The following is a 12,709-nucleotide window of genomic DNA, read 5'->3' on the forward strand; positions in this document are numbered from 1 at the left end:
AAATTGGCTGAATTCTAAATTATCTGTTCGCTGAGTAGATGATCTTAACTACTAAATTGGCGCAGTAGTGGTAAAACTGAATTCTTGAGAATAAAGCAAAACGTTGAAGTAATGAATGAGAAACTTTGAAGTAATGAGAAGCTTTGAAGCAAGGATAATGAAACTTTGAGAAACAGACAGTACTGAGTTAAAAGGTTATTTGGTATTTCATGGTAAAAGAGAAAAAGAGACCAATGTATGTTTAAGAATAAAAAAGAATATAAGAGTTATTGGTTAGATTATGGTTTAATAAGTGTCAAACTCCTGTACCTCTTTGAGACTTCAAAGAGGAGCTCCGGCGTGGGCATTTGGGAGACGCTTATTTGTAAGTAAAAGGATTAAGTTCGGACGAGGAAGTCCGACAGAAACACCTGGTGCTGTCAGGATGTTTAAGTGACACAGAAGTTCAGAAAAGCGAGTCAGAAATGGTTTTGTGGCTCTTGGTAAACTGATTGTGAAGGAAAATCAGTGTTTATTGTGCTAAAGTAACAGATCCGGCGCGGTCTGACGGGAAGAATCAGCTGCACAATTCTGAGTGTGCAGCGTTGTTGATATTAATAGATCCAGCGTGGTCTGAGGAAAAGAAATAAATCGGTTAATGGCTGATATATTTATATGAATTTTGGTGGATCTGCTGAGGTCCAGAAAATAATCAATGCGGACTGTGTTGGTAAATGATCCAGGAAGAATTGCCCTGGGTCTGTGTCTGTGTGTGTGTGTTGTTCAGTGACAACATGCGCAGTTTAAAATTGGGCCCTGTTCCTTCCTCTTTTTAGTTTCAAAACACAAAGGCTGTTGGATTAAGAATTACTGTGTGAAGAACGGCTTCACTTTTGACTAGGTAAATAATATGCTTACTTTTGGGTCTATGAAGATCTCGTAACATTCCGGGGGAGATGCCGGGGTAAAAAGAGTGAGCTCAGACGAGGGAGTCCGAGAAAAAGACACCGTGAGTTGAGCAAGGTGTTAACTGACTCAGGATTTCAGAGAATCGAGTCAGCTGTGATCTTGAGTTCTAATGGTAAGTTGATTCTAAAGGAAAATCAATGTTTACCATGTTGAAGTAATTCTGATGATATTACTAGGTGAAGAATAAGTTGTGTAAATGTGGACACACAATTGTGTTGATATGGATGGATCGGCTGCGGTCCATCTGATAAGTGAATACTGGGTAAACTGAGACAAGAAACTGTTTTTAAATCTTCACTGGCTGCAGTGATGTACATGTGCTGAAGATTACTGGACCCGGCGAGGTCCATATGATGAAGTTCTTGGGCAGATAAATGACAGAAACAGTTTCTGAATTTTGAGGAGAATTCTGAAGCACTGAGGTTGAATTTTCTCTGTGCTTGGTGCGCTGTGTGGACTTATATTAGAGTTATAAGTCCAAAGGTTATGACCTGGAGGTCATTCATGGTGTTTAAAGAAGAATAGGAATTACAAAAGGATATTTAATGTCATATTTTGTGTAAATTGAGGAAAACTCACCACATGTGTCCCTTTAAATTTAAATTTAATTTTCCTAAAACATGTGTTCACCTTTTTTCATTTAAAGGGACACAGACATTAACACACACACACAGTTCTTGGGTGTGAGTTACTTCCTCTTTTAATTTTAAACTGCAACACATGTGTGCATTGAACTAGAATTTCAGCAGAAATTAGAAAACACTGGAATGCAATAAAATAAAGTAGAATAGAATAATATATACAATAGAATAAAATAGAATACCAATACTATATACAGCTGAGTAAGAAAATACAAAATACAATTTTGTCAAAGAAAGAATTGCACATATAGCAGTCTTATTGCACGTATGAGGGTTCTGGTAAAGTACTAGTTCTGGTAAAGTAAAAGATTATGCTCAAAGTTTTATGCCCTGGAGGCCAAGAGTCGTGTGTAGAGAAGAACATGACTTAGAAACGGACATTTAAGGTCACATTTTGTCTAAGATGGGGAGAATTGTCCCAGATGTGTTTATTTCTCTTCTTTTTAAGAGGACAGACGCAGTCACTGAGTGTTGTCTACTTCCTCTTTCTGATTCTAAGCAAGCATGTTTGATAAAATACTCTTAGGAAAGCGTATTTTGAGTGCTTCTAAGTGTGTGAATGTTGTGAGTACTTGATTTGAATGATTCTGTGTGATTTGTACAAAATAATAAATAAGTAATAATAACTCATAGGAGAGTGCGTGAATAGAGGAGGCCTGAGAGAGAACTGTGTGCATCAAACAGGAAGTCTGATTATAGCTTGTGAGTTAGAGAGACATTGCAGCATGAAAACAGAGGAATTAGAGACTGAATGTCTTAAGAAAAAGTAATAAAATTATATTAATTACATGTTTTAGAAAAGACAAAGACCGAGAAAATAAAATACATGAACTGACATTTACATTAATGAATAGAAAACGCACGTACACAAATTGCTACAGGTGAAATTATTGTTGGAAACAATCAGAAGTGGGATAGTTTAATACACCCAGGCAATGAAGAAAGCAGCTTACACTCCTTTAATTTCCAGAGTCAGTGTGTCCCCTGCCCTCATAGCACTCGTGCCCAATTGGCCCCCGTATCAGGCGAGCATGGAAGGCTGGACAGCCCATGACGGGTAAGATCCCACCTCGAAACCCTGGGACAACCTAAGGCAAGGCGCAGTCACGATTGCTTGAACCTAAGTCCCTAAGTGAGCTTGGACTCACTGGCGGAGACGGGACTTCAAGGGTAAAGCCGCTGGGGCAGAGGGGGAAATGCTAAACAAACATGTCATTAACAATGACGAGTGATGAGCCAAAGAGGGGAGACACTCACTGTCTTTCAGGGTGAATTGTTCCCTGAACCTGAAATCAAGCTCTAACTTCTGGCTGAGGACAAGGAATGCTGTTAAAAAGGGAGAAATTTGGGAAAGAGAAAAACTGACTGTTTAAGTGGAACCTTGTGAGGGAGTCTGAAAAAACACGAAAAGAAACATATACACAATCACACACACAAATAGAAAATGCGTTAACCTTAGAATACAAAAGAGTTCATGAAGATCAGATAGCAGGTTTAGCATAGGAGTCTGTTTATCATGTTGTCCAACTCGCTTAGTGTGTAGTAGTTTTCAGAAGAGAAAATTTAGAATTTAGTGATGATGGTGTGCAAGTTGTGTGGTGTTTAACGAGATTTTCTGTGTTTTGAGCAGGTGAAATTATGTTAAGTTGACCTGAGAGTGTCAGGACCCTGAAGAACTTGTGGCAAAATGTTCTGTGTTTAAGATTGTTGAGGTTGTTGTTGTAGTGATGGGTTACTTCTATCGGTTAGATTTGTGTTGTTTTCTTATTTTAATAGAGGGAGTTTTATCAAACATGCACATGTCTAAGGGGGTCCATCATTTTTGTAACAGTGCACTTAGAAAAACCTGTCAGGTGATTTTGTTTTGTGTTTTGATGAGCTAATAATCAGCTCTCTTCTTCTCATTTTTGTTCTAAGCAGGCCTGAAAAAGAGTGGATAACAGCGTTGAAAATTCTCGGGAGAACAAATATAAGGTGACCTTCTCCAGATTACAATGGGCAGAGGAGAAGGCTAAGTCTCTGTCTAAAAGATTGCCGCGAGCCAATCCAGTCTAAAAGCAGAAAGAATTATTTCCCTAAAAACAAAATAAAACAAAAAATGAGTTGATGTTGCTGAGAGTGAAGACTGATTATTTGCGAGATAGTCTCCACTGTCAGCAATACCTGATGTTAATGCATGTGAGTGAATGTGTGTAAATGGATGGTGACTGGATGGACGAGGCAGACCATAGGTTGGACCGACTGGACACTGAGATAAAGACTGGACTAAGGTTAGACACATGACTGATAACTGTTCTGTTTTAAGTTTCCTTTCTCATAACACAGATTGGATCGTAAGTGGGAAAAAAACTGAGTATGAAATGTGAAGTTTTGGTTAACACACAGGTTTTGTTTCTAGGAAGTTCCAAGGATGCAGGCTGTGGATGGAGCCAAGAAAAGATTTGACATGATGAATAATTTGATTTCATTCCTTAAACACAGGTTTGAAGGGCCGGAGCATGTATACCTAATATGATATGACTAACCTTTTTCTCTTAATTTTCTAAGCTCGAGTGAAGGATTTTGAGTTTGTAACACATAAGATGTGTTACAAAAGGGGGGAGTTATAGGATTTAAGGTTTAATTTGAAATGGGTTTTAGGATCGTTTTATGACGTTTGGGGTTTTTGATAATTTAGATATGGTAAAATTGAGGCAGAAATTGTTATTTTCATGTTCTTTTCGATCTGTTTTTATGCTCAGATGGTGATGGTTTATATCTTACCCTGGGTGTGTTTAACAAGGCTGACAGTGTTGCTCACACACATGAAGGCCATGGAGATTAAGTAAAGTTAATATGAAGGACAGAGCCCAGAACATGATATGGTGAAACAACTTTGAATGATTAAAGGAACCTTAGATGAACACAGTAGATTAGTGAGGTGTAGCAGAGAGAGGCTTTTTGTTTTCTATCCTTTACAGGAGAAGATTTCAGGACCACAGCAACCACAGGGGTGGCGAGAATCCTGGAAGCCCGAGATCGAACGGAACCAACCAGAGAAAGGAGAAAAACAGAGCACAAAGACACCTAGTTGTTTATATTGCAAAGAAGATCAAAAGCTTGTTAGACATAGGTTATAATGGAAGCATAAAAGGGATGAGAGGAACTTTACATAACATAGAAATCCTGCAACAATTCGTAAATTGCCCAAACACAGTGTTCAGACCGGATATGCGCTACCCGTTAAAGGGGGCGAAGAAATCAGGCCTAAGTTTGAAAGATGAAATGGGTTAACTCGATAGAGGATGTTTCCAAAGGTTGGGAAAATAATGTAGGACCTTTTACCAGGAGAAAGCTAATTGTATCTTTTACACTTTACAGTGTGCACTGAGGGAAGTCAGGAATAGTTTAAATTAGGATTGAAAAAATTAAACTAGGTGAAAAGGGGGTGTAGCAAGTAGATTTAGGGCAGCTCACAGCCTGGCGTAAACGCAAGGTGCTGTCACACAGCTTAAGTTATTTGCCGGAGGTTTCTTCCTGTTAAAAGGAAGTTTTTCCTTCCCACTGTTGCCAAAGTGCTTGCTCAATAAGGGGTCACAAGATTGTTGGGTTTTTCTCTGTATCTATGAAGCGCCTTGAGGCAACTTTTGTTGTGATTTGGCGCTATATAAATAAAATTCAATTGGATTGTATTGAAGTAAACTTAAATGTGATAAATTAGGAATTAGTTCATTTCTCAAGTGAGAAATGAAAAAGGGGGACTGGTGTTAGGAATAAAAGAAATATTTTTTAATGTGTAATGTGTACCTGCTCATTATCTTGTTTTATGTACTTTAATAATGAAGGCTTGTAGAGCAAGGCCACCTTTGACTCACAAACAAGTGCTCAGCCAGATTGAAAAACAGGAAGTTTTAGTGCACAAGGCATATTAATAGATATAGACACAAAAAAGAGGAACTCCCCATATAAACAACGTTCAAGCCTGTGTGACGTGTAAAGTACCGAAATAACACCATATAAGTCACAGCTGATGATTCTAATGTTAGAAGACCTCTTGCAACTGGCGTCTCAGCTGTGCAGAGGTCTCTCACCCCCGGAAGATGATTGAATAAAGAAAGACAGGCACCCTACATGCATACAGCATGCAGCAGGGGTTGCCAAAATAATATAGAAAACAGCACATGTAGTGAGAGAACACCCACTAAAAGTTCTGACTACACACGGTGTGGTGGCATATGTGAACTCGCAGGCGTTCACTATGACATCATTAGCACAATAGAGACTGAGTAAAGTTTTAGATGCTCCAAATCTGACATTTACACATGAAGGAATCAATATGGCAGATTTAATGGGATCAGGAGAACCTCATGATTGTACTAAGAAAGCAGAAGTTGAAGGGAAAGTCAGGGAAGATTTAAAAGCAGAACCTATCCCTGGAGCTGAGGATTGGTTCATAGATGGCTGCTGTCATCGTGATGAAGAAGGATCGAAAGCAGGCTATGCTATCGTCTGCAAACAAGGAACTGAATTTGAGCCCACGAGGAACTCCAGCAGTGGAAGGAGCCACGCTGGACGGGTCCTTATGAGGTCGTTGCCAGAACAACCACAGCAGTTCAACTGAAAGGGAAAGGCGATACCTGGTATCATTGGTCGCAGTGTGCGCCAGCACATGAGAGTTTAGTAGAGGAAAACTCCTCTACATCCAACACAGGTGGTAACGAGCAGAGGCAAAATAAATCCTCTCACCTGTGCAACGGGCCAACCAGTAGTCCACCTGGGAGGCCGAAGAAAGAAGAGCAGCAGCTTAGAAGGTCGCCACGCCAGCAGAAAGGAGCGGTGACAAGTTGAGGACTCCACAAAAGCAGGGGAGTTTCATTCCAGGATATAAAGTTTATATAACATGATGCAAACACACGAATCAGAGACACGTAATGAGAAAACTGATTAAAATGTTCCTTACAACTACATGTTTATTGTATGCAATGATATTAACTATGGCTGTGTTGTTTATTGTCTATATTTAGCAGGGCACTTCGGACCACTTGTCTGAACACAGAGGCCAGTCCAGCACAGCGCTTCCTGAGACTGTAGTTGCTAAAACGGGATCGGTAAAAAAGACAAAAGCGCGAGGTGTCAGGTAAAGGTGATGAGTGTCTCAGCATGAATAATGGCATAGATTTGAATTATGTTAAAGGGTCTACCAGCTCATTCACGTTTGATTTGTGTGACGTCATTAAGTGTACAGGAGCCAGCAGTAGCTGGAGAGCGTATGATGTATGGGTCTGCAAAAGACCCCATGATATGCTTAGGGTAAATTTAGTTGATGCAAAGTCTAAGCCGCTCGCAGAAAGCTTAATCACCATTCTGACTGATCAGATGGTAACTTCGGGAACAGTAGCTCAAAAGGAACAGGAACCAAAAGAGAGATTGATTGTTTCAAGGACAGTAACCTCTGGCTTGATTGGGTGGCTCAAAAAGCTAGAGAACAACATGTATCTGACTGTGTTGCCTGTGCGTCAGCTAGTCCACGGTTGTTCACAGAGCCCGCACCGTTGCATTTAGAAGATAAGTGGGGCTATGATTGTATGTTGCAGCTAACAAGGAATGCGGTGAGTACTGGCAACTGTACTTTGTTGTCCAGACTTTTCCCTCCTGTTTCAAAGCAGACAACAGTGGGACCATTTATGCCAAAACGAGATAACTATAAAAGTACAAGGTGGGAGAGATCGACCCAACTGGGTGTGCTGTCACACTCACGGGACGAACCACCAACAATGTAAGCGACTCTAGCATGGTAATGGGAACATGGTCAAGAAGTGGGCTGTATTATTATTGTGGGGAAAACACTCTGTTAGTTCGTGTTCCTATGGGAAGCGTAGGGACATGTGCGATGGTGCGACTAGGAGCTCCGCTCATGCTTATTGGGAACCAGGTAAAGTCCATTCCAGAACACAACACACGTACCTTAGCAGCCAGACGTAAGAGACATATTCTGGCCAAAAGAGGGACCCAGGGTACACATGCTTATGATCCTCGCCTGAACTCACCGACTTGGATAGACTCCATAGGAGTCCCCAGGGGAGTTCCAGACGAGTACAAGCTGGTAAATCCGATAGCCGCAGGATTTGAAAGTATATTTCTTTGGGTAACGCCTAATAAGAATGTTGATCGCATTAACTATGTTCATTACAACCTGCTGAGACTCTCTAACCTAACCAGGGACGCCATGATGGGGTTCGCAGAACAATCGGGTCCGAGTTCACTGACGGGAGTGCAAAATCAAATGGCCCTTGACATGAGAGGGGAGGCGTATGCGCCATGTTCGGAGACATGTGCTGCACTTTTATCCCTATTAATACTGCCCCAGATGGCTCAGTAACCTGAGCTCTGGAGGGCCTGAAAACTTTGTCTAAAACTATGCATGAACACTCAGGTATCGAAAATCTGCTGGCGTCCTGGATGACATCTGTGTTTGGACAATGGAAAAGTGTGGCTATGTCAGTGATGTTTTCTTTGACTGTACTTTTGGGAATACTGGTCATCGCTGGTTGTTGTATCATTCCTTGTCTCAGAGGATTGTTGGTAAAAGTAATGGCGAGGGTTGCGAACTCTGGCTGGGTTGAGGGCATTTACCAGATGAACTTAGAACCCATAGAGTGGGGCAGGGAGTGATACAACATGAAGTGTGGTGACATTCCTTGTTGGAATGTCAAAAGAGGGAATGTTGGGATTTAGAGATTCTTTTATTGTTATCATATAATCTGTCTTATGATAAATGCATTGATGGCATGTTTTACAGTATTATTTTATCAGTAATATTGTTTACAGGGTTCATATTGCATTGAATAGGTTTGTCATCACATTCATTCTATTCACAGGAAGAGTTCATTTTATACACATTGCATATCTGTGCTTGTTTAGAGTTGATGTTCTATCCAAGAGGGTTTTAAGCTTCACTGGTGAGAGTGTCCAGGTGATACATGTTGAGGGAAGATGAGAACATAGCAGGTTAATTGCATGCATGCTTACAATACACATAAATCTAGTAGCAGGCCTGAGCGAAGGCCCGAGTGTCTTCTGCTTCTTATTTGAGACCTGCGCCAATTCAGTCTGCTTAGAGATTGAGGACGAGGGTCAATTATTAGCCCTTAGAGGCCCTGAAGCTTGAAGTTGTTACCTTAAAAGGAAGGTGTTATCAAAAAGAGAAGTTATATGTCTGTTTATAGTTATTAAGATGTACAAGATCTACCCTTGTCTGTAAACAATGACTGTACACAATGTATTTTTGACTTGTATTGACGTGTACGTGGGGGCGTGATCCTCTATGCTATAAAACCAGAACCCAGTGTATTTTTGTCAGAGCAAAACAGGCCATATGCTGATGGTTGTTCTCCGTTGTCAATAAACTCATCGTTTGATTGCACTTGTCTGGTGCCTCCGTCGTTTGTTGTCTGATCTGCAGTTGAATGATCTCGCTTCACGAGGCTGACAAAAAGTCAGAGCTCTACTGAGCCAACCATCCCTTTAACGTTAACTTTTAATGACTTCATGAACTTCTTCACAAATAAAATTTTTATCATTAGAGAAAAAATTACCAATAATCATCCCACAGATGTAATATTATCTACAGCTACTTTTAGTACCATCGATGTTAAGTTAGACTCTTTTTCTCCAATTGATCTTTCTGAGTTAACTTCAATAATTAATTCCTCCAAACCATCAACGTGTCTTTTAGACCCCATTCCTACAAAACTGCTCAAAGAAGTCCTGCCATTAATTAATTCTTCGATCTTAAGCATGATCAACCTATCTCTAATAATCGGCTATGTACCACAGGCCTTCAAGCTGGCTGTAGTTAAACCTTTACTCAAAAAGCCATCTCTAGACCCAGCTGTCTTAGCTAATTACAGGCCAATCTCCAACCTTCCTTTTATATCAAAAATCCTTGAAAGAGTAGTTGTCAAACAGCTAACAGATCATCTGCAGAGGAATGGCTTATTTGAAGAGTTTCAGTCAGGTTTCAGAGCTCATCACAGCACAGAAACAGCTTTAGTGAAGGTTACAAATGATCTTCTTATGGCCTCTGACAGTGGACTCATCTCTGTGCTTGTCCTGCTAGACCTTAGTGCTGCGTTTGATACTGTTGATCATAATATCCTATTAGAGCGATTAGAACATGCTGTAGGTATTACAGGTACTGCACTGCAGTGGTTTGTATCATATCTATCTAATAGACTCCAATTTGTTCAAGTAAATGGAGAGTCCTCTTCACACACTAAGGTCAATTATGGTGTTCCACAGGGTTCAGTGCTAGGACCAATTCTATTTACATTATACATGCTTCCCCTAGGCAGCATCATTAGAAGACATAGCATAAATTTTCACTGCTATGCAGATGACACGCAGCTCTATCTATCCATGAAGCCAGGTAACACACACCAATTAGTTAAACTGCAGGAATGTCTTAAAGACATAAAGACCTGGATGGCCGCTAACTTTCTGCTTCTTAATTCAGATAAAACTGAGGTTATTGTACTCGGCCCTGAAAATCTTAGAAATATGGTATCTAACCAGATTCTTACTCTGGATGGCATTACCTTGGCCTCCAGTAACACTGTGAGGAACCTTGGAGTCATTTTTGACCAGGACATGTCCTTCAACGCACATATTAAACAAATATGTAAGACTGCTTTCTTCCATTTGTGCAACATCTCTAAAATTAGAAATATCCTGTCTCAGAGTGATGCTGAAAAACTAGTTCATGCCTTCATTACTTCCAGGCTGGACTACTGTAATTCTTTATTATCAGGATGTCCTAAAAACTCCCTGAAAAGTCTTCAGCTAATCCAAAATGCTGCAGCAAGAGTACTGACAGGGACTAGGAAGAGAGAACATATTTCTCCTGTTTTGGCTTCCCTTCATTGGCTTCCTGTTAAATCCAGAATTGAATTCAAAATCCTGCTCCTCACATACAAGGTCTTAAATAATCAGGCCCCATCTTATCTTAATGACCTTGTGGTACCATATCACCCTATTAGAGCACTTCGCTCTCGCTCTGCAGGCCTACTTGTTGTTCCTAGAGTATTTAAAAGTAGAATGGGAGGGAGAGCCTTCAGTTTTCAGGCCCCTCTTCTGTGGAACCAGCTTCCAGTTTGGATTCGGGAGACAGACACTATCTCTACTTTCAAGATTAGGCTTAAAACTTTCCTTTTTGCTAAAGCATATAGTTAGGGCTGGACCAGGTGACCCTGAATCCTCCCTTAGTTATGCTGCAATAGACGTAGGCTGCCGGGGATTCCCATGATGCATTGAGTTTTTCCTTTCCAGCCACTCACTATGTGTTAATAGACCTCTCTGCATCGAATCATATCTGTTATTAATTTCTGTCTCTCTTCCACAGCATGTCTTTATCCTGTTTTCCTTCTTCACCCCAACAGGTCGCAGCAGATGGCCGCCCCTCCCTGAACCTGGTTCTGCCGGAGGTTTCTTCCTGTTAAAAGGGAGTTTTTCCTTCCCACTGTCGCCAAAGTGCTTGCTCATAGGGGGTCATATGATATGATTGTTGGGGTTTTCTCTGTATTTATTATTGTGCGATCTATTGTACAATATAAAGCGCCTTGAGGCGACTTTTGTTGTGATTTGGCGCTATATAAATAAAATTGAATTGAATTGAATTGAATTGAAGCGCCACGAGTGGCGGAAGAGATTCGGAGTTGCACAACATGGAGGAGAGTGAGCAACCTATGCAACTGGGTCGCTCTCGCCTTTCACCCGAGGAATGGCACCGTCGGTGGAGGGCCGGTGAGTGTTTTTATTGCAGCCGTAAGGGTCATATCGCCAATGTTTGTCCGTCACTGCCAAAAGGCCGTGCTCGCCAGTAGAGAGGGGAATACGGGTGGGCGAGGTCTCTGTTTCACAGTCTCCTCCACGGCTCATGCTAGCAGCTAAATTAACGGTGCAGCTTCAGGTCCACGCTCTTAAGGCTCTAATCGATTCAGGGGCGGAACAGAACTTTATTGACGCTTCGCTGGCCCAACGATTAAATCTGAACTCTGAGCCTTTGCCACGGTCACTCCAGGTCATCGCCCTCAGTGGCCAGTGGCTTCCTAACATCACTCATATCACTGAGCCCGTTTTACTGACTCTCTCAGGTAATCATTCCGAGACCATACAACTATATGTGTTCCAAGCTCCGCTCTCACCGCTAGTTCTGGGTTACCCTTGGTTGCGTCACCATAATCCTGTTATCGATTGGAAAAAGGAGAGCATTGTGGGGTGGGGGGAGGCTTGTCACATGTCCTGTCTTAAAGCTGCCACCCCCTTTTCTGAACCGCTAACCAATTCTTCTCTCTCCGAGCCGCCGGACCTCTCCTCCGTGCCACCCGTCTACCATGATCTCAAACAAGTGTTTTGCAAGGATAGGGCACGTTCGCTTCCTCCGCATCGGCCGTACGACTGCGGCATTGATCTTCTTCCAGGCGCACCTCTCCCTACCAGCCGCCTATACAGTCTGTCTCAGCCCGAACGCGAAAGCATGGAAAGATACATCAATGAATCACTCGCCACGGGTCTCATTCGCCCTTCGACCTCTCCTGTGGCCGCCGGCTTCTTCTTCGTCACCAAGAAAGACAAGAGTTTACGACCTTGTATTGATTATCGGGGCCTTAACAACATCTCAGTGAAGAATAAGTATCCACTCCCTCTTTTAAATTCTGCCTTCGAGCTCCTTCAGGGGGCCACCATCTTCACTAAACTGGACCTGCGCAACGCCTACCATCTGGTAAGAATAAGGGAGGGGGATGAATGGAAAACAGCCTTCAACACTCACCCTGGTCATTTTGAATACCTTGTCATGCCGTTTGGTCTCACCAATGCCCCAGCTGTTTTTCAGGCCCTGGTAAACGACGTACTCCGGGACTTCATCAACCACTTCGTCTTCGTTTATCTGGATGACATTCTCATTTTCTCTCATTCTGTCTCTGAACATGAACGCCATGTCAGGCAGGTTCTCCAACGCCTCCTGGAAAACCGTCTCTTCGTGAAGGTGGAAAAATGTGAGTTTCATACCCCCACAATCTCTTTTCTGGGCTATGTCATTGAACAAGGTGACCTGAGAGCGGATCCCGCCAAAGTTCAGGCTG

General features: G+C 41.9%; 1 protein-coding gene across 1 annotated transcript in view; it reads right to left on the reverse strand.

Moving 5' to 3' along the window:
• The window catches only part of LOC134624133 (junctional adhesion molecule-like), a 201,842-nt gene that overhangs the window by 56,340 nt on the left and 132,793 nt on the right, over positions 1–12,709 (reverse strand). The window lies entirely within an intron of this gene.

Source organism: Pelmatolapia mariae, linkage group LG3_W, assembly GCF_036321145.2.
Source record: "Pelmatolapia mariae isolate MD_Pm_ZW linkage group LG3_W, Pm_UMD_F_2, whole genome shotgun sequence".
In the NCBI taxonomy this organism is placed as follows: domain Eukaryota; kingdom Metazoa; phylum Chordata; class Actinopteri; order Cichliformes; family Cichlidae; genus Pelmatolapia; species Pelmatolapia mariae.